The following is a 22,020-nucleotide window of genomic DNA, read 5'->3' as shown; positions in this document are numbered from 1 at the left end:
TGCCTTGATATTATACATGGAATGCATCGTCGAAGAAATATTTACGCAAAAAGGAAGGTCAAACAGTAGATGGACAGCCATACACCCAAAAAAAGACGATTGCTTCTACTTTCGGTTGCTATTGCTGGTTCAATTTCATTTGAGTCATTGCGTATTGTGAATGGTGTGTGCAACTTTTTGAGAAGCATGCCAGCAATTACAACTGCTGGAACATTATAAGTAATCACTGGAATCAAGCGATGGACGATACGATAGCTACTTCGAATGCAAATGAAGTTCGCACACTTTTCACGATGACCATTTCGACCCGCAGGCGCTTCGCTGATTATTTATTATTAAAATGTTAGAGGTCTTAATGCAAAACTTACTGATTTGTATTTAAACATCATTAATTGTAACTTTAAAACATTGTTTTCACAGAGACCTGGCTGAAGCTTCACATTTATGATAATGAAATATTCAACAGCGAATTCGAATTTTTTAGATATGACCAGCTAAACAGAAAAGGAGGTGGTGTCTTGTTTGTTGTTCGTTCTTAAATTCCATCTGAAGAAGTCGATGTTCCGACTTCAGAGAATTTAAGTGCATTCGTATTTGTGCTAATAGTTGCCATATCTACTTAACTTTATCTTATATACGGCATCACTCGGATACATCTGTTTATATGCAGCATGCTTCATTAATAAATAATGTTTTCTGAATGGCTAATAATACTGATTCCATGATAGTTTTGGGGGATTTCAATTTACCGTGCCTATCATGGAAATCTATTGATGATTACACCATTCCTACGTATTAGTACTCGCTTATGTTTTAACGAGTTCTTAGATGTAATGTCGGAGTCGGGTTTTAACCAAATTAATTTAATTTCAAACGAGTTTGGAAAGTTCTGAGACCTAGTTTATGTTGATAATGCTCCAATGTTCTCCGTTGTCCGATGTGATCCTTTGGTTCGGCCAGAGGACCCGTATCATCGTGCTTTGAAAATTGACATCGAAATCATAGCTAACTTTGCTCATAATAATATACAAGACCTTTGTTTTCGGTTCAACTTTGCGAAAGCTAATTTTAAGAAGATTAGTTACGAACTTTCAGTGGCAAAATTGAATTTAGTGCTTCCCACTTTAATGAAACTATTTTAAACTTATTAGAAAAATATAAGAATTATGCAAATTAAAAAATAGAAAATCTCGTGCTTTTAAACTTAAAAAAAACTGGTTTCGTTGCTGACTATTCAAAATATTTTAAATTACATCGACAATTTGCTGAGCTTAACAAAATATGTTAAAATAATTATATGAATAAAGTAAAAAATAATATTATACGTAATCCAAAATTGATCTATGGTTTCGTCAACTCCGAACGCAGGATTTCTAATTTTCCGTCCGCTATGAAACATAAGTCTAGTATGTCTAGTGACAATCAGACCATTTCTAATATGTTCGCGGAATTCTTCAAGTCCAATTACTCTCCAAAATCTACAAAAAATGTTCCGCATCAGCACAAGTTATGTGCTAAAACTATTTAATTCATCTCTTATGCAAAGATTATTATGAAAAAGTCATTTATAATTCCTTTACAGTGGCGGATACACGAGGGGGCTTTTTGGTGTTAAAACACCCCCTAAACTCAAAGAAAAATAATATTACGAAAGAAGCTTGGTTGCGAAAATATTCATCAACATGTTCTTTTTTAGTAATATATCATGCGCATTATTATGCACCACGTTGAGTAATAAAACTTTTCGTAAAATGTATTTGTATCACATGTATCAACGGGCTTTAGGGAGAATAAGAATGCTGATGTTATATACACAGATTTTAGTAAAGCTTTTGATAAAATAAATCATTAAATTCTTTTGAATAAACTTATCTTAGTAATAGAATTCAACAAGTCATATTTAACGATACTTTTTCTGACATAATCAATGTTCGTTCAGGCGTTCCTTAAGGTACCCATCTGGGTCCAATTCTGTTCTTGCAGTTTTGTTGATCTGGGAGTAATTATTGACCCCAAACTCAATTTTAATCCTCACGCATCTTTCAGGGTTTTTAAAGCTAAGGGCCCGTTTTGTTAAACGTTGGTCTAAAGAACTTAGAGATACGCTTACCACAAAAATTCTTTTACATCTCTGGTGAGGCCTATATTAAAGTATGCTTCTGTGGTTTGGAACCTTAGTTATCAAGTCCATTCGGATAAGTTAGAGTCCGTTCAAAAATAATTTTTACTTTTTGCCTTAAATCATTTGCATTGGGATCCCAGTTTCAATCTTCCCCCTTACACTAACCGTTTAAAACTTATAAATCTCCCGACACTTGCTAGTCGTAGGGAGATGCACCTTATAATATTTCTTGTAAAACTCATGAATGGGTCAGTCTGTAGCCCATCTCTCTTATCTGATATTAATTTTAACGTTCCCGCTTGCTCTATCAGGCAGTATAGACCCTTACTTTTAAAATTTTCTAAAACAAATTTTGAGTTAAACGAACCATTCCGCCGTATATGTCATGATTTCAATTCTCATTCCAGCACATTTGATCTAACAGACTCACTCTTTACCATTAAAAAAATTATTTTATCTATTCTTAACAAGTAATATTTAAAAATTATAAACTTTAATTTAATTCTTAATTTTGGCTGTTGAAATTTTTATTTCTGTAACTGAGCAGCTTAAGATCGCAACGCTTAAAACTCTCTTGCCTTTTATGACTCGGCTAATTCCGCTCGTTCGCGGATTGCGCCCCTCACTTCGGTTGGGCGGGAGAAGGGTAATCGTTGGGTATTATTATTATTATAAGCCCGCCTAATGTGAACGAGACAAACATCGAGTCGACTTTTTGTCACTGGCATTCTGGTTCGCTGCTATAGGTGTAACCCACGGCGCACGAGAATACAATTTGGCCATGGCACAAGTTCCACCAAGCAAGTTTATGGGGCTAAAGACCATAATCGATTCTACTCCCTCAATAAATCGTTACGACTACATCAAATCCAAACTTATAGCTTATTTCGGATAGCCAACAACGACGAGTAAAAACCTTTCCTTTCCTCTTTCCGATATGCCATTAAGTGACTCAAAACCAAGTCAATTGTTCAACGAAATGTGCCAGGTGGATGGCACAGCACCTTGTGAGACAGTAATCTCTTAGCCTCGCGTCTATCTCCTCATGGTCAAGTTGCTTGATCGCATCTAAGGGCGACGTAGCAGATAAAGTTGCTATTGTAGACGCCATCGCGGACTCCATGAACTTTCGAGAAATTAGCATGGTAAGTAATCAAGCACCGGCAACAAGCATTCCCACGCAAACTAACAATGAGTTGACCAGGCTAGAGGAATTAGGCAAGGAAATCACCCACCTAACGAAGCAAATGGAATCACTAAAAATGCACCCATCACGAAGTCGTAGCCAAAGTAGACCGAGACAAAAACGAAACACACGCCAAGACTGCGCACAGGCAAACAAACTATACTGGTATCACCCTAAATTTGCGGTTAGCGTTCGAACTTGTAGGAAACCTTCTTCTTTAAAAAACAGGCAAAAGAGCGAATGACTATCCGAAACGAAAACTGCAGCGCCCATCGGTAACGTAACTCCTGATGTTACTTACCGCTTGAAACTCTTCGACATATTTTCTCAATATAACTTTTTAATAGACATGGGGGCAGACGCAACTTCTTTTTCTTTACTGGCTTACGCGATTATAATCGAGTTAACAAGTCGTTTCTTCTTTTTGCAATGTGGCGTCAATTGGAGATTCCAAACGAAGCCAGGTCCTGCTCCACCTGGTCCTTCCAACAGAGCGGATGTTTTCCTCTCCTTCTGCTTCCCCCGGCGGGCATGACCTAGCCAGCGTAGCCGCTGCCTTTAATTCGTTGAACTATGTCAACGTCATGGTATATCTCATACAGCTCATCGTTCCCTCGAATGCGATATTCGCCATGCCCAATGCGCAAAGGACCATACAATTTTTGCAGAACCGCTCTCGAAAATTCGTAACGTCGACTCATCAGATGTTGCCATTGTCCATGCCTCTATACCACATAGCAGAAGGGGAATAATGAGTGACTTATAGAGTTTGGTTTTTGTTCATCGAGAGAGAACTTTACTTCTCAATTGCCCACTTACTCCGTTGGTAAGAGATATTCTGCGTTGGATTTCGAGGCTTACATTGTTGTTGCTGTTAACGCGGGTTCCTAAATAGACGAAATTATTTACAACTTCAAAGTTATGACTGTCAACAGGTTGGTTGCTGGTTTGTCAGGTCTAAAGCCACACTGATAAGGTCCAGTCAGTTTGTTGACGGTGGGCTTTAATCTTTTGCACAACACGCTCGATAGAACCTTGTACGCGATGTTGAGGAGGCTTATCCCACGGTAGTTGGCGCAGATTGTGGGGTCTCCCTTTTTGTGAATTGGGCAGAGCACACTTGAATTCCAATCATAGAGCATGCTTTCGTCTGACCATATTTTACAAAGAAGCTGATGCATACTTAGTTCTTCGTCGGCGCGTATGAATAGCAACCCACCGACAAAACGCAGGTACGTTATAGCACTTATGATGGAGAAATTGCAGCAATATTTATAGCCCTTCGTCATTTTAAATACATGCTAGAAGGATGGATCTGTCACATCTACAGCGATCACAAACCATTAATTTACGCTTTTCAGAAGAATCCTGAAAAGTGCTCCAACCGACAAGCTCGATTACATTTCCTAGAGAACTACAGACATTCGCTATATTAAAGAAAATAGAGAATGTAATAGCTGACATGATTTCCAGAATTCCGCAAATCCAAATAACCAATATGAGCTACAAAAAATTCGCCAAGGACCAAGAAGTCGACCAGGAACTTAAGCTTCTACGCCAAAACAACGTTAAATCATCGCTCCAGCTAAAATTATTTACAATACCCGGATGCGATAAACAAATAGTCTGCGACGTAGCGACCGGAAACATAAGACCATTCATCACAAAGAAGTTTCTATCTGAAGTGTTACGAGCTACCCATGGGTTATGCCATCCAGGTACTCGCGCTACAGCCAGACTACTGACAAGAAACTGACAAATGCCAAAAGGCAAAAATCACTGTACCCACATTTACGCCTCTCAAACGCTACGAGTCGGGAGACTCGCGATTCGATCACATTAATATCGGCGTTGAAGGAACATTTCCCTTACATGCAGGTAACCGTTATTGTTGAACGTTTCTCGAGGTTGTCAGAAGTTATTCCTATACCCAATATGACAGCACCAACTATCGCAAAAGCTCTCATCGCCAATTGGATCGCATGATTTGGAGTTCCAGCCCTCATTACACCAGATCGTGAACGTCAATTTTCATCTACCTTATTTACAGAGCTAACAACGTCGCTTGGCATAACACATCTGAAGACAAGATCATATCACCCACAAAGATGGCACCAAACGTTAAAGGCTGCAGTTTTATGCATTAACTCTGAATGTTGGACCGACTTTCTACCAACATTACTCTTGGGCTTACGAACCGTCTACAAACTAAGGATCATCACCGGCAGAACTAATCTATACATGATACAATGCTGAGAATTCCTTCCGAATTTTACGTACACGACAGCCAAATTAAAACACAGTCAGAATTCATTACTCAACTACGTGACTTATTTAACACCATCAGCCCATCCACTACATCATGGCACTATCCAAGTAAAGTATTTGTACATCCCGATCTGGCGACGTGCGAAAACGTTTTCGTCAGAAATGACTCAGTGCGCCCATCACTTTTTTTTATCTCGAAAGGAAAAGTATTACAGAATCGAGAAATAAAAGGAAAACCAGAAAACATATCTATAGACCGATTAAAGCCAGAATTTCTACCGAATGAAGACTTTCGTGAAACGCACGGAACGTTATCAACTGGAGCAGAACGTCGACCAGTACCTTACGTTACACTTTAGCTACGATCTTAACCGTTCACTTAGTCTGGAGGGGGATACTGTGGCAACGCTATATTCACCGCTTATAATCAAAACTTTGCTACTTTTAAAAGACCATTTTAGCAATGCCGTTTTTATTCTGGTTGTAAGCAACCCGTTTCCCAAAATCCTGTCATTCTTCCTTTTTTTCTACAAATCGTCATACCGAACGGAGGTGTTCACGGCCAAACTTTCACCTTGTAAAATATTATGTAAGTATTTTTAAATAATTTGTAAATAAAACAATAAACTTCCACATATACATAAAATTGCTTGATTTCCGAAACTCTGGTTGACGTTTTTCACCTTAAGGTACTTCTCCGGTTTTGTTTTTGGCAAGTTGCAAGAGTATTAAATGTTCAGTTACACCCGAGCATAGCCCTTCCTTCTTCTTCTTCTTTACTGGCGTAGTCACCACTTACGTGATTATAGCCGAGTTAACAGCAGCCCAAGAGTCGTTTCTTCTTTTCGCAATGTGCGCCGGCTGGAGATTCCAAGCGGAACCAGGGCCTTCTACACCTGGCCTTTCCAAGAGAGTGCGGGTCTTCCTCTGCCTCCCTCGGCTGGTACTGTGTCAAATACTTTCAGAGATGAAGTAACATGACGTAGTCAGCGTAGCCGCTGTCTTTTAGTTCGCTGAACAATGTCAATGGCGTCGTATATATCACACATCGTTCCATGTACGGTTACTTTATTTCTTGAATCCGCGAAAATTAATAACTTTATTCTTCTTATTTATAAGTTTATCGTATACGCATTTATAGTACTACAATAGCCAACACATATGCCAATGTTAAGTATGTGCATATGGATGTGGTATCGACAATCAAATAAAAATGCAAATAAACAAAATAGCAAGGCGAGATGGATCACTATTGTGAAAACAAGAGGTTGATTGATCTCAGGAATTCAAAGAATACTTGTTTTGCATTTATTATATACAGCAAACTCTGCTAATGTAACTCGCAAAAAGTAATTCCAAGCAAATGGATGCCTGTTTTTTTGGGACAACTGGAAATATCGCAACCATGTCAACAGACGTAAAAAAATTAATTCTGAGTGATACACAACTAAGCATCTGTTTGCGAGTTGTCTTCCAAAAAATCAGGAATACCAACCGCCGATCACTCTTCACCACGCAAACTCTTACACACCGACTGCATCTTTGAGTGCTCAAAACAACAATTTGATGAGTCATCCCCTGATTTGGGACGAATGACTTTTTCTTATTTCTGTAACTAGTAGGTCCCCATTTTTCGACACCTTAAGAGGTGGTTGACGCGTTCAGAACGCATTTTATGGAGATACCTCAATAAGAGTGGCAAAAGTGCTTCGAAAAATTGCTTAAACCCATTCTTAAGTATATATTTCATAACGGAGAAAATTTCGAAAAACAATGGAGGAATTTTCGATAATTAAAATTTGTTTCAGTAACACTTTTAACTTATTGGTCTGTAATAAGGTTCTTGCCGCGTTTATCTGTTGTGATGATCTGCGACTTTTCCATGAATTTTGATATTATCCAAAACTGAATATTGCATAACAAATAAGGAAAAGTACTACCACAGCAATATTTGGTAGCTCAATGAGCATTTTTCGAGTAACCATTTCATCTGCTGGGGGCTAGCTTGGAGTCATTTCTTTTATGTATGATCCTTTTAATTTCAAAACTTTAAATTTAAATAGACAGGGGCATCGGTGTCGAGAAAAATTGGTAGATTAAAAAGTTTTCTGGGCAGTTGGCTGAAATACCTTTTTTATGTGGTTTACCAAGCAAATTGCCTAATTAACTTTATGCAGCATACAGGATTTGTCCGGAAAGTAACAGGACTGAGTCGATTTAAGAAAAATGAATGAACCATTCGTTACAATTCTTTAAAAACTTTCAAAATAGGCTTATTTTGCGTCGATGCAGCGCTGCCAGCGCGGCTTTCAAAAATTGAAAGCGTCACGGAAGACATTCTCCGGAATAGCCTTGAGAACCGGGGTGGATGTTGCTTGGATCGTCTCTGTCGTTTAAAAATGCTTGCCAGCCTTTCGAGGCAAGGAACAAAAAAGTCCGGGGGTCCCATTTGGGCTGTAGGACTGCTGCGGAAGCGTCCGAATGTCGGCCTTGGTGAGGTAGCTATTCACAAGAAATGAGGTAAGAGCCGGGGCGTTGTGGTGATGCAACTTCCAATCGGTTGCGTTGTCTTGTCGGACCCGATTGATCCTTCGTTTGAGTATCTTGAGAACTTCCACGTAAAAATTGGCATTGACGGTTAGGTTTTTACATGAGGATTGCACTGCGACCTTAGTCTATTATGCCCTTGGCGTTGACGGTTTGTCCTGGAGGAACAAATTCATGGTGGTTTTCCCGGCCGTCCAAAAAGGCCTGGTGCCACCGAAACACACCACTTTTTGCTAAAGCAACATCTGGGGAAGCCTGCTTTATCATATCAAATGTCTCTATCGCAGATTTACTGAGTTTCACATATAAATAAATCGCTTACCTTTGCTCTAACGAACGCTGTATTTACGGCTTGCACCACTCATAGAAACACGTCGCGCGAAAATGTTTGTCCTGAATCGCCAGGTGCTCGGAGACAACTGGCCAGCCGTTCATTGCTTAGCAAGGAATGATCTCTACCGATTCCAGTCGGTGATCGCACGCTCCGAAGTACAGTCGCAGCAGAAGAAAATCAGTCCCGTTACTTTCCGGACAAACCCTGTATGTCAATCAGAACGTGTGTTATTTTCATAAAATTGTTTTAAAACAGTTTTACAAATATACTTGAGTAATGCCACAAGTTACCGCCATTAGTCCAGACCTTCTTCTAGGCGCAACTCACCCGATGTATAGGTTTCCGACTTTCTTACAGACATTCATAAACATAATGTGGTTTAACGCTGAATAGGAATGATATCGATCTAGATCGTGGTCTCTGTATCCTTTCACATTTTCGTCGAATAATGAAAACTGATTTCTTTTGCATTATTCCTTAATATAAAGATTTGCCCACACCTGAACCCCCGTATATAAAACGTACGGTTACGCCCAAACTTCGCCCCTCGCCAGGTGTGAATTGCTATTTTTAAATTAATTTAAGTATATCTATTAGGGTTGATAAGCCTACATTTATTTTACCAAGAACGGCAAATTTTTCGGTTTGTAGAAAAGTATTTGGGGTCACACTATCAACAGAATCAGATATCCTGGTCGTTGAATACTGGACATCGAGTGGGGAGCATGCGTCGACATCTTGGGACAATAATAGCAACAAAAGGTTGGCCAAAAACCGCTAAAACCATTGTAATTACTTTTGATATATATAGATAATCATTGGTATACGTAAACTTTTTTGATATGAATTAGGTGCATTTTAAGGGTTAGCATTATTTTTTTTTATTTGTGTAAAAACAAAAAAATATTTTTATATGCTATATTTAATGTTAGAAATATATATTTTGAAATGGGTAGAAAAAAAACACAAAATTTATTCATTTTATAACAAATAAACGTGTCGCAATTTAATAGAACTAGGTGTATGTAAACTTTATTGGTTCACTGTATGTACAATGCCGCTTCTCAGACACTTTATTTTTTTGTCCAGTCTGCTTCTCAACGAATGCCTTAAACTCTTTAATTTTTTTGAGTATTTCATGGTGAGTTTTCAAAAAACTTACATACGTGTATCGCAATTTAGCGTCAATAAATGTTACAAAATACCTTCTTATAAGGATTTATTCATAGGTCGACATGTTTGTATGCACCAGATCCAACACGCCTTTTAACCGAATTTCATTTTTCTTTGAAAATAGCTTTACGCATATGTAGAATATCTGCTTGTAGATGTCTCCATATCACTTAACTTCACACTTTTACACTTCACACATTTACACTTTACTCAATAACTTCACTTCACTATACAAGCACAGCAAGTTCTGATCCTATCAAGATCACTTCTTGAACTGACTCTGCGAGGACATTGCGCCTAATTACATACTTACCCTTTATTGCTCTACAAGTAGCTAACGGTTCATGAGTCTCTTCACTCTGTTCGCAGAATACGATCAGACCTCACTCGGTAACAGTTTCTCTAATCCTGTTACTATGCTTATTTGCGCATTTACATTCTATAGTACCGAAATACAATATATGCCGCCAATGCGTCGCCTACTTCAAATAACATTGTGGCACATACAGTTACCTACACAATATTAGCACTACAACATACGCATTTACAGTGACATACAAAATACAAGCATAAGTGCTCCGACACTTATATTACACTTGGCACAGGCATGATTCTTCAAATCACTGTAAACCTTTGCTGTCTCTTAGCCATGCACCACATTCTTAGTAATCATTTTGTTCAGACTACAAAAGTTTAAATGCTCAAACCTATTGTGCCACTTGATTATCTCAGCAAAATTAGACTGTGGGTCAAAACACTTTTCGTTTTTCTCGAACAAAAAGCAACCATGCTCCTTGGAAACTAAGCTCACTTCATCAGCTTGATTCTGAATGCACACATTTCCTTGTTCAAACTTGACACTGAATTCATGCTGCATTACTCCAATAGAGTACCTTTACTAAGTCAATTGTACTTTCATGTCAATTCAATCGCACTGTGACCATTGGTTACAATATAACTGTTTCCAGATAAAACCATTTTTTCCCGTATGCTGTTAGAATTTTATGAATTTCGATTTATCATAACACAAATGTGTTGTTGCACCACTGTCCAAGAACACAACGTTTTCTGCAAAATCACTATTGAAACATACAAACACAGAGTACGATTTTTTCGACCTTTGTCGTTTTGTTATTTCCCACACTTATGCTTGAGACAGACTCATGCTTTCAAATGTGTTCATGGCGAACACGCGACCAGCAACATACGTTTTTTCCTTTTTTTTCGTCCGTCCTTTACACTCCCTCGCGTCGTAAAGAGGACATTTTTTGCTCTTCTTGCTCACTTTGTTCCGCCTTTACGCCTTTCGCTCTCTTCGAGCCATTTAATTTTCAACACACGTAATGCTGGCGTGATTCCATTGATACCACAAAATTGACAAAGGCGTTGGTAAAGCTAATTAAGGAACGTACTTCTTATAATAGTATCTTATCAAAATATCCTTAACAAACAAACTTCAAACTTCGGTTAAGTAAACAGAATGCATCAAAACAACTTTATCTGAGAACAAAGGAAATATATCTAAACAAACACTATAGGGGTATTCGCTTGCTCTTGCAAGATTGCAGATTGCAAAAATACTATACCTATTCAAGGGCACGAGAGCACCCATTGCAGAATCTAGTGATATATGAACGGCTGATTCGGTGAATTTATTGTGAATGACTATTATGCATGGCTATTGTGAATCGACGCACCTTCTGCATACATTTATAACAAAAAAAACTGTAACAAATCTTCATAATTTAAGCTTAGTACGCAGCTCTCAAGAAACGTAAAAACTTCATATAAAAACACGCTTAAGAAACGGTCCAGAAACGTTCCTGCGATAAAGTTACTTGTGCTAGTACGCAGCTCTCAAGAAATCTAGTACTAATTTTTAATACTTTTTTTCAATGAAATGTAAATATGGCAAACCTGGTTTTGCAAAGAAACATCAAACCAACAATTGTTTCTTGAAGGAAATTCGAAGTAATCGTCAAATTCATCCTAAATTAGTTGAAATCATTATTATAAAGTATATTCCATTTTGAAATGTTGTATAAAACCAACCAATCATCAACAAAATTCCTTAAATCTCAATGAAAATATTTGTGTTACCATACACATACATACATACATACGCACAAAGTTTGTTTACTTTGTTTATTCTCTCTTGCTCTTCTAATGTGGATCATTCACAATGCGTAACCAGCTGTCAAAATTACTTGAGAAATAATGTATTTTTTTTCTTGAGCAATTACTTGAGAGCTGCGTACCAACCTTTAAATAGAAATTATAAAATCTATTAAAAACTTACCTTCCTCAATAATTTAACAACCTAATATGTCTTTATGTAAAATGACGGCTAAAACAGGGTTGCAATTGTATAATATACATAGGTTTTGATCTGACATATTTTACAGCCATTGCAAATAATTTTGTGCGTGTGTTTGTTGTTGTGCCGGTGCACCAAGAGGAAATATTGTGTATGTATTTCTTGCACCGTGCAAGGGTTTTGCAAAAGCAGGAGAATAGCCTTATATATGTAAACAAACCTAATCAAATAATTGAATATACATCTGTACCTAAACAAACTATCATCCAGTAATAAATAAACATTTTAGTTTATATACATAAATAGAAGTAGGAACCTTGTAATAAGTATGTTTTAAGAGTATAAATAAAGAGTACACATTTCGGTGCAGCTCAAAAATATATTCCCTTGCTTCATTTTTACTTCGTGTAAAAATTAACTGGGGCTCAACCGAGACGACAAATTTATTTGCTATCCATAAAGCCAGATTTTCTTCCGAAAGAAATAAAACAAAAAATTCCACAGGAAGTGGGATTTTCAGCACTAAATGCCTGAAAAATGTGTCAAAACTTCCACCACTTAAGCTTCCTACGTTTGATGGCAAGTATTCGAATCATCAAAATTTGAATACCTCGTTCAAACAAATAATTGATCACGAGCTCAATTTAACAAATATTGAAAAATTCAACCATTTACGAAATTGTCTCCAAGGCCAAGCCTTAGAAACTGTAAATGCGTTTCAAGTTACAAATGAAAACTACCTCTGTCAATATCTGGAGTCACTCGACAACAAGCATGGTAGTACTTCGCCAGCTCAAGGTATTAACGAACACTCCACTCCGAAATCAAGAAGTCAACCAAAAGGTTACACATTTTCCTCCCAATTCTGTTTTAACAACAACCACAAGATTTTTAATTGTGAACGGTTTAAGTCGCTAAACATAACTCAATGCTTCGATCATGCAAAGAAAGTTGGACTTTGCATCAAGTGCTTATCAAAGGGACATCAAGAAGTCAATTGTTCATCATCGCACAGGTGTAAGGTTTGTGCACGACAACACCATAGTTTACTACACTGCGGTTCACCTCCAAGCTAACCAACAACTACTCAAATATTTCCTTTACAGGAGGCAGCCGTACATACACATATGAATAATTTATCGTTGGATAATGTAATCCTTGCAAAAGCAAATATTTTCGTTCGTGATTCAACGGGAAGCTATAGATTTGGTACAGCGCTACTAGATGCTGCTGCCAAGAAACAAACAAAACATAGAAATTCAAAGCATCTTCTGTCTTCAACAAATATTAAATTCTAAACCTTAACTAACATCATGTCGTGGGGTCACCGGTTTCGAGTTTCCATCAACTTTTTGTATTGCACATTACTTATCAACCAGATCCGGAAATCAGCATTTCAACATGGAATATTCCAAACAACATAGTACTCGCTGAAGTTGAATTTCATATACCAAAGAAAATCAACATGTTGCTGGGTACGGAAACGTTCTTCAGTCTTCTATATGTCGGTCAAATCCATCTTGGGTCACAGTACGTTGAATTTATGAACGACTACGTGAGCCTGGGTCATATAAGCGTTGTAAAGAATCCGAATCTGAGTAAACTGCAATATTTTATACCACATCATTGCGTTCCAACAACAAGTTCAACAACAAACCTTCGAGTCGTATTTGACGCCTACTGTCGAACTACATTCCAAAAATCTCTAAACGATATTCAGATAGTTGAACCTACAATTCAATGTGAACTTTTTATTCTTCTTCTTCGTTTCCGATTCAATAGGTTTGCACTCACTGCGGACATAATCAAGATGTATCGGGAAGTATTAATCCACGAAGATGATCGAAAGTTCCAGTACATTCTGTGGAGGAGTTCACCGACCGAGGACATTAGCACATATCAACTAAATACTGTATGGAATGGCTGCTGCACCATATCTTGCTATACGGAGTTTGTTGTACCTAGCTGAACAGCATTCTGAACAATTCCCAATTGGCGCAAAGATCGCAATTTACACTCATTTTATCAACAAATCTGGCACTGCTACTATTTGCTTACTCACTGCTAAGTCCAGAGTTGCACCATCAAAAAACAATCATTACCAAAATTAGAATTTTGTGGCACTCTTCTCCTCACTCGTTTATTAGCAAAAATTAAACCAACAATTTCCCATAAATCTTTTGATATTTTTCTTCAGACATACTCACAAATAGTCTCACATTGGCCGTAGATGCATTCTGCAACACTTTCGACCTTTGTTGGCAAACGAATTTCGGAAATTCAGGACTTAACCAAAGGTGCCCATTGGATACATGTACCAACTCATTGTAACCCGACGGATGTTGCGTCTAGAGGATGTACCGTAAAGGAACTTGTTAATTCAATATGGTACACCAGACTGGAGTTTCTATACGTAAACTCAAATAAATGGCCAAAGGACAGCTGCAATGATATCGACGTGGAAGTTGTCGAAAAGGAGAAGCAAAAATCTGCATTCAAATCAATCGTTAGCACCAATTACATTTTGGAAATCATGAATCAGTGAAGTAACTACTCTAGCAGCCTTCGATTATTAGCTTGGATTAAGATCTCACGACAAATGCCCATTGCGTTATTTAAATCCGTAGAGTATACCGAAGGATTTCAAATACTCAAAGTTGGAGGTCGATTGAAATTACCAGATATTTCAGAAGAAAGGAAACACCCAATGCTGTTGCCAAGCAAATGCGAATTCGTTGTACGTGACGCTCGCCACCTATATCGGAAACACTACCATGCAGGACCAAAGGCACTCGTAGCACTTGCATATAAGACTTCAGTTTTGGATAGTCAATGCATGCGATTTAGCAAGATCGTGCACACATTGCATACGCTACAAGCCAAAGCTGATGATTCATGAAATGGGACAGTTACCTGTTGAGCGATTGACTCCATCTTGCCCCTTTGCGCGTTGCGGAATTGACTTCTGCCGACCAGTCAACGTATACTTGCGTATTCGAGGTAAAACACTTTATAAATTGTACCTAGCGATCTTTGTTTGTCTAGCGACAAAGGCGGTTCACAACGAAATTGTATCGGACCTAACCACGGACGCGTTCTTAGCATCATTGAAGCGGATGATTGAAAGGATACCCTCTAACATCTTTTGTGGGTACTTGCAGCAAACTAGCAGAATTAAGGTAATTTTTTTTAAATTTAAAACCAAGATGCTATTATAAAATACTGTGCTAATGAAATTGTTAATTTTAGTTTCATTCCTCCCAGAGCACCTCATTTCGGCGGTATTTGGGAGGCCGCAGACAAATCGGCTAAGGGTCCTGGGTCCTGGTCAACCGTACCATCAAAAATGCAAAACTCACAGCTAAGGAACTAACAACAGTGATATCATCGGGTCCAAGCGCTTATGAAGCATTAACTCCAGGGCATTTTATTATTGGTAGCGCACTAAGGGCACTCACAGAGCGAAGATTGTCAGCTGAAATAAGCAGCTTACACAGATGGAATCAAGTCACAAGCATTAAACAGATGTTTTGGAACAGGTGGTCAAATGATTATATGAACGAACTTCAAATACGATCACAATGGTTTTCGGAACAGTCAAACATCAACAATAACTCAATGGTTATCATCCATAAAGACAACTTACCACCACAAAAATGGCATATTTGAAGAGTTGTAAACTGTATTCCAGAAAAGGGCTCTAAAATACGTGTGGTGGACATTCAAACAACGAAAGGAATCATTCGGCGACCAATTCACAAGCCAGCACTACTACCTGTTTGAAATGCCTTTCAACGGTGCCGGAAAGTTGGGTCACCCTTTGCCAACCACTGAATACTTCAACCATATGTTCTTATATATTTTTTGCTATTTCTACTTATTCTTATTTGCCTAATATTCAAGGTTAAGCATTAGAAGTCATTCACCTCAATGCAGTTAATAATTTTATTTGCATTGTGTTTGCCTGCGTTATATCTGTCCACTTTGGTAACGCTATTTTCGTATATTTGTTTTTGCACATTACTTAGTCCTAATTAGCATGTACTAAGCTTAATATATAAGCAACATATTGTAATGCATTTCTGATGGGTCACCTGAGCTTCCCATTTCAATTTCTGTTAGGGCAAAATTCAATGCCCTGCTAACTTCGCAATGACATTCCGCCAGTGTACATTTGTTTTGCGTAATCCTTTTCATTTCGTCTAATAAGACGTAAAAAGGTATTTGGTCCGCATACGTGTAGTCGAGTCGATTTATGATCGAGTAGAAGTTGAAGTTGAAGTCGAACGCCGCAAAACTAATATGGCTGTGTAAGCTGACTTTGAGCAATACCAAAAGCTCCGCCAGAATCGGGAAGGACCTCTCCGAGCCGTTCGATACCAAACGAGGTTTCAGACAAGGCGACTCCCCATCGTGCGACTCTTTCAACCTGCTGCTGGAGAAAATTATTCGAGCTGCAGAACTTAATCGAGCAGGTACAATCTTTTATAAGAGTGTACAGCTGCTGGCGTATGCCGATGATATTGATATCATCGGCCTCAACACCCGCGCCGCTAGTTCTGCTTTCTCCAGACTGGACAAGGAAGAAAAAGAAATGGGTCTGGCAGTGAACGAGGGCAAGACGAAATATCCCCTGTCATCAAACAAACAGTCGACGCACCCGGGACTTGGCTCTCACGTCACTGTTGACAGTCATAACTTTGAAGATGTAGATAATTTCGTCTATTTCGGAACCAGCATTAACACCGCCAACAATGTCAGCCTGGAAATCCAACGCAGGATTACTCTTGCCAACAAGTGCTACTTCGGACGGAGTAGGCAATTGAAAAGTAAAGTCCTCTCTCGACGAACAAAAGCCAAACTCTATAAGTCGCTCATAATTCCCGTCCTGCTATATGGTGCAGAGGCTTGGACGATGACAACAACCGATGAGTCGACGTTGCGAGTTTTTGAGAGAAAAGTTCTGCGAAAGATTTATGGTCCTTTGCGCGTTGGCCACGGCGAATATCGCATTTGATGGAACGATGAGCTGTACGAGATATACGACAACATTGACATAGTTCAGCGAATTAAAAGACAGCGGCTACGCTGGCTAGGTCATGTTGTCCGGATGGATGAAAACACTCCAGCTCAGAAATTATTCGACGCAGTACCCGCCGCAGGAAGCAGAAGAAGAGGAAGACCTCCACTCCGTTGGAGGAACCAAGTGGAGAAGGACCTGGCTTCACTTGGAATATCCAATTGGCGCCACGTAGCGAAGAGAAGAAACGACTGGCGCGCTGTTGTTGACTCGGCTATAATCGCGCAAGCGGTGTCTACGCCAGTAAAGAAGAAGATTCCCATTTTACATTTCTATTTTAAAAACTGAATTATATATGAAGAAGCAAAAGCGTTAAGTAGGTACTTAGTTTTATGAACTGTTAGTACGAGTACATAACGTATATAGGTATATATGAACTAATACAAAGCGGAATTATGTACATATTTAGCAGTATCGAAATATTGTATGGAATATTATTTAAGGAGAAGAATTGTGCAAATAATCTTAGTCTAATACCTGACCACCTCACAATATCGTTACTCGGCCCTTTGCTGCAATTTCGCTTATATACTTATATCGCTGTTTTGTAAATTTGCGCGGTTATAAAAAAAAGCAAAGCTACAATTATATTCAAACATGCATTTTTATTAGTTTTCATTCATGAAATCACTTTGAATAATTTTGTCCGGTTTTTTAGATCAAATGCTCCTGTGTGCGTCAGCAGGAGTTCTTATAATATTGGGTAATCGAAAAAGTCTTTTCCTATTTTTTCAACAAATGTCCTTGCAGTCGTATATCTCCAGTGCTACCAGTCACATTGTGTCATGCCCTATAGTGTTAGAAATGTGAGATTTTAAGCTTTATTTATTTATTTATTATTATTCACGCCAATAGGTTATGTACAGAGAAGTATAACAAAAACAAAAAAGAAGGCATATCCATGACTAGGCAAATCACATATTAATGATACATTATTAATTCCTGAACCCTTGAGACGTAGCTCGTATACGTACAACCAAACATATTCATATTTTCATAATGTCTATTGACTAAGTCTACAACCCTGCTCCTCGGTCCACGGCGCACGTAGTTCTTCGAAGAGTTGACTGCTTAACAGTCTGTGCGACCTCAACCCAGGAATGCTGAATTGTTCCAAAATTTCCGGAGAGTCGATTAATCCATTTAGTGATTTAAAAGCAAACAAGAGATCTGATACTTGTCTCCGACTCATCGGGTCACAAATCCTAATTTGACCACGAAGCTCCTCCGAGCCTCCGTCCCATCCTTTACGTCCCAGGAAGTACGCGACATATTTACAGAGTTTCTTCTGCACTCTCTCCACTTTGCCAATGAGACAGTCGGCATGAGGAGACCAAACCAATGAAAAATACTTCACCATCGGACGCATCAAGGTCGAGTACAGCCTTACGAACGTATCAGCATTCCTGAAGTCATCCCCACATCTGAATATGAACCCAAGTGTCCTGTATGCCTGTGATGTAATTTTGTCAATGTGCCCGACGAAATTTAGTGCATTGTCAATCATGACACCAAGATCTTTTACTACTGTGACTTCTTCTAGCTGATGATCCGCGATACGGTAAACAACTGAACGACGACTCAAGGACAGTGACAAGAATATAACCACGCACTTTTTTTAAAAAAGTCAAGTCTATCAAGGTCTTGCTGTAATGCACTAATATCATCCACAGTGCTCATCTTTCTGAAAGTCTTGAGGTCATCAGCATAAAGTAAAAAGTCCGACGATATTTTGTCCCCAATGTCGTTGACAAATATGCTAAATAGCACTGGCCCCAGATGGGAATCCTGTGGGAACCCCGACGACACTTTAAACTCGGACGACGAATAGCCATTGACTCGCACCTGTATGAATCTCCCAGTCAAGTACGAGTTGAACCAACTCAATACATTTCCCGCCACTCCGTAGCGATCCATCTTTTCTATTAAGAGCTCACGATCCACCATGTCGGACTTTGCTGAAGTCCGTGTAGATAGTGTGAACTGTTTCACCCTTGTCCAACGCTCTCAGTACGTAATCGACATACAGGCAAAGGTTTGTAGCCGTAGACCTGCCGCCAAAGGACCCATGTTGCTTGGTCGTATTCTTGAGGGCGAAATTCACCTGCTGCAAAACAAGTTTCTCAAACAACTTTGCCATTGCCGGCTGTGTGCATATTGGTCTGTAGTTGGACACCTCCGATCTCGACCCTGCCTTGTAAATTGGACAAATGTACGAGCGTTTCCATGCCGACGGAAAAATACCTATCTCCAGTGATTTACTAAAGATGTGGGTTGTTGGTTCGGCAAGTCCGACTGCACAGCTCTTCAGTAATATGTTCGGTATTCCATCTGGCCCGGCTCTCTTCTTTCCATCTAGTTTTAACATTTGCTCCTACACTTCATCGAAGCGGATGGTGAGTTCCGATAATTTCACATCGTAGCTAGTCAACTTGAGCTGTGGGCATTGGTTCCCCATTGTCATTAAGTTTCTCCGCATTTATGCAGTTCAATCGAGCTACTCCTCAAAAAGAAGTAATTCAATCCCTAGAAGTCCGCCTTTTTGAATGCATAAGTCGGTGCCACGTTCATTTTTAGGTTGGCCTTAATTCCAATAATAGCCTCGGTACTGTCTACACATACTTCAACGCTGCTAAAGCATAAATCAAGCGTACGATCATTACGAATTTGATTATACTGTTGACAGTTAGCCACACTCAGCTCACTGTATACCATATTTGCACATTCATTTTGAGGACAGCTACTGGGGAGATTATAGTCGCCAACGATAATCAATGCACAGTTGGGATATTTTTTTATCCAACGACCACAGTGGTGGAAGATACACACATCCAACTAATAGATCGCCCTCAATACATTTTACTTTAATAAAAACTTGCTCGACTCTACTACAGTTAGTTGGCAGTAGTTCAGCATTAATACTACGCTTCACCGCAATGAAAACACCTCCACCTCTCATGCAATTGCTTGTTTGGTTGTCTCTATCTTTCCTAAATATTAAATACGTATCGTCTACCACTTCACTATCTGTTATGATTCATGAAGCCATGACTCGCTAACACAAATCAAATCACATTGATGCCCTGCTGATGAGATTAAGAACTCTTTTAATTTTGTTCTTAACCCTCGAGTATTTTGATAGTATATAGTATATCTAACTTAAGAATCTTTAGGTTTTTTTTTTTTAGCGCACGAAAAGCCTGCCTATCGACTATCCTCGGTACCCCATTAATGCATCCAATTGTCTTGCCCTTATCTCCGCCCTTAGTTAGATTATCAAGTTCCGTACGTAGATTCCTGAGATGCTCTTGCTGAGCTTGAGCTAGGTTCGCCTTAAATGAGATGCCAGACTCACCAGCTGTCTTGATACGCAACAGACTCCTAGCATCTGCTACAGACTCTGTACTTAGTTAGAGCGGACGAATCTTACCTACCACAGGACGACCGAGTCTACGGAAACCAAGTTTCGGACCAACCTCTGACATCTCCTGTGGTAATAATGCGACAACCTTCTCCAATTCATCCAGACGTCGATCATAGCCTACCGGCTTCTCAGACTCCGGCACGTTCAAAGCAATAACCTCTCTTTCACGCTTATTGTGATCATTTATCTCCGATATTATAATGTTGGGATCCACATTAAGTGCATCGAACTACGTTAATTTATTCTCAACAGCGCCGATCCTCTTTCTAATTGCTTATAATGCTGCGAGACTGCTCTGTTGTTCCCTGCCAACTTGTTCAAGGCCAGACGAATCCCGGCAACGCTGGTCTGAATATTTTCAATTGTTTTCTTGAACGGTACTAAATATTTCTCAAACAATTTCTCCAACTCCGATTTGCTTGTTTGTAACGGCAAATCATTGTCGAACTCATCACTGTCATTGATTTCCTCAATAATACTAACCTCTGAGTGACAGCCAGAGCACCGCCAGTCAATATGACCAGTTTTCCGAAACATAGCAGCAATTTTCTTGAAACCATCGTCACTCAAGTCGCTGCACTTCTTGTGGAACCAATTCTTACAACTATTGCAGCTAATACTTCCTGAGTTTTCCCTTATAATCTTGGAGCATGTTATACACACGTGTTTACTCGACGCCATTGTTGCTATATTAAGAAACCAAAGAAAATTAAATTCGGGGAAGTTGCAAAAAAGTTACAGCTGTTCAAAAAGGATTGAAAGTAAGGACGAAATTAGCTATATTTTGAAATTTTTGTATAAAAAAGGGAAGAATGCCACGCAAGCCACCAGTGAAATTTCTGAAATTAACGGATACTATCCTGCATGAGTTCGTGTAGCACAACTATCGTTCACTCGCTTCCATTCTGGAAATTTCGATGTGAAATATGCACCTTTCATTGAAAAGTCGATGAAATTATGGAAAATGTTGAACCGTCTCATAAGCAGCCATGACATCGCTAGTACGAACAAAACGTTCGAAACAAATCATACTAAGTGATGAGAGGGAGTAGAAAGTTATCGTCCTATTTTGGCTTTAATTTATTAAATCATTTAACTTGAATATTTTACGTAGAATTGAAATTTTATTTTATTTTGTTTTTGTTTAAATAAAAGGGAATGTTATTAAATTACATAATTTGTAGTTTCTTGTGATTCCACAAATAAATACACAAAATTATATTAAGCACATATTTTTACTATACAAATTCCAATATTTTATTGAAAATTGTTTTCCTTTGGAATCAAACTCTGATTTTTGTATGGGGTTAGAGTCTCCTATAACGCGATTTCCTTTAACGCGAAGTTTTTCAGGAACCTATTCACCGCGTTGTAAAAGGCTTACTTAGATATAACTGGATTTAGGGGATAATCCTTCCCTTATAATGGTTTGTCTGCATGTCAAAAATTGGTTTAATCGAACCTTTACTTCCCTTAGCCCCCCTATATATCTTACATATAAAAATGAAACCGTTTTCGTTGTCACGGCATCACGCGTGAATGGCTGAACCGATTTGGCTGATTTTTTTT

This window comes from Bactrocera dorsalis, chromosome 6 (genome assembly GCF_023373825.1).
Source record: "Bactrocera dorsalis isolate Fly_Bdor chromosome 6, ASM2337382v1, whole genome shotgun sequence".
Lineage (NCBI taxonomy): Eukaryota > Metazoa > Arthropoda > Insecta > Diptera > Tephritidae > Bactrocera > Bactrocera dorsalis.
Note: the sequence above shows the minus strand (reverse complement) of the source record.